The sequence below is a fragment of the Melitaea cinxia genome, chromosome 21, assembly GCF_905220565.1.
Source record: "Melitaea cinxia chromosome 21, ilMelCinx1.1, whole genome shotgun sequence".
Classification (NCBI taxonomy): domain Eukaryota; kingdom Metazoa; phylum Arthropoda; class Insecta; order Lepidoptera; family Nymphalidae; genus Melitaea; species Melitaea cinxia.
Window position 1 is genome coordinate 7,889,946 of NC_059414.1, and position 1,642 is coordinate 7,891,587.

General features: G+C 37.8%; 1 long non-coding RNA gene across 1 annotated transcript; it reads right to left on the minus strand.

Annotated features, from left to right (window-relative positions):
• Nucleotides 1-474: 474 nt before the first annotated feature.
• LOC123664091 lies at nucleotides 475-1,304 on the minus strand. Its single transcript, XR_006744769.1, has 2 exons — nucleotides 1,223-1,304; nucleotides 475-995 (listed from the first exon to the last, which is right to left on the minus strand). It is a non-coding gene; the product is annotated as an uncharacterized LOC123664091 (long non-coding RNA).
• Between the last annotated feature and the right edge of the window lie 338 nt (nucleotides 1,305-1,642).

A 1,642-nucleotide genomic window follows, 5' to 3' on the forward strand; every position in this document is an offset into this window, starting at 1 on the left:
CCGAAACTATAACAGCTACAAACTTGAAATTTGGCAGGTAGGTTCTTTATAGGACGTAGACATCCACTAAGAACGGATTTGGAACGGGGTTAGAAGTTTGTATGAAAGTCCTATGGTTTAATTTAAAATGTATGTTCTATAGATGGTAAGGAGGTGTCCAAATAATGCATCGTAATCTCTCGTAAATATATATATATAGATTACAATGCATTATTATCTATTAAGATTTGGTACACAGATAGTCTAGAGCTGAGAAAGGACATAGGCTACTTTTTAATGCCGAAAAAGGGGTATAAGGTTTGACGCGCGTTAAAAAATATGTAATAAATATATGTAAAGTAATTAAATTAAAGGAGCATAGAATAAGAGAATATTAATTCTTTTTTGACGCAACGAACTCAATCACAGAGAGGTAAATATATATTAAAAAAAGTTAGCGATCAGATTGGATTGGAGAACAAAATTAAATTAGACTAATGCAGAAAGTACTTTAATACAAGGTAACATAATTTCAACCCTAATACAAATTAGAATGAACAAACAATTTTTCCTTCCTTTTATGGATTAAACGAACAAGTTTAACACAACCCGAAATTATTTTAAAGTTTACACTATGGACCGAAATACATTTTTGATTAATCTAATTTAAACTACACTGTGGGTTCGAATTATTTCTGACGCGTGGGTGAAGGATAACAGTGGTCACTTATCATAGCAGGTCTCCGTGACACGTGGCTCCGCAGAAACTCCCTGGACGATTTCTCGCCAGTCTCTCGAGTTCAGTAGTCCAAAGTTCACGACTCCATCTCCATTACGAGGTCAGCCGGGGTCATAAAAATTGTGCTCGGCCAGAGGGAAGAATCCCGATGCTGATCCGAAGAAGTTGAGCAGTTCTTTATCGTAGATGTTGGGGTCCTGGCAGCCAATCCACTAAATCCTGCCACGTGGTATCACCGGCAACAACGGCACCACACGTGTCCGCCACGCCAAGGACCCTGGAAGATCACACCAGAAAGTAAGCCCTTCCGTAGTCAACCCCCAACGTCTCTGGGTTGACACGGAATTGGCCCATAAAGACAAGCACATCCTAACATTTTACAGTAATTTAATTTAATAAAACAATAAACTTAAGAGCAAATAAAATTAATCTAACACACATATTCGCAATTAAAACAAAAGTGAGTTAGTAATTAAAATTAAATAAAAGTGTTTAACAACTCACCCAACAAAATCGCACCCTGAACCTGATCGAGGCTGAAGACCAAGGAAAAGGAAGGAGCCGCACAGCGCCAGCGCTTATATAGCTGAGCCCAATCTACACCGCGAACCCCACCAATCGCCGCCTACACAACACACGCCATTAGCGAAACGCCTAGCATGAAGAATAGCAACTCGACGAACGAAATAATTGTTAAGAGAATGAACGAAGAATAAAAATATACGTTACAGGTTGAAAGGTGGTGATGAAAAGTTGTATGGAAGTGTCAACATTTTTAGAGCGGATTGAACGAGAGGATTGTAATCCAAATCCTCAAGGGTGTAAAATAACAATAGGGAATAGAGGATGGAAGTTTGAAGAATGTTGAAATATGTAAGATTAATGTGAATATTTTATAAGTTTGCTACAAGAGATAAAATATTA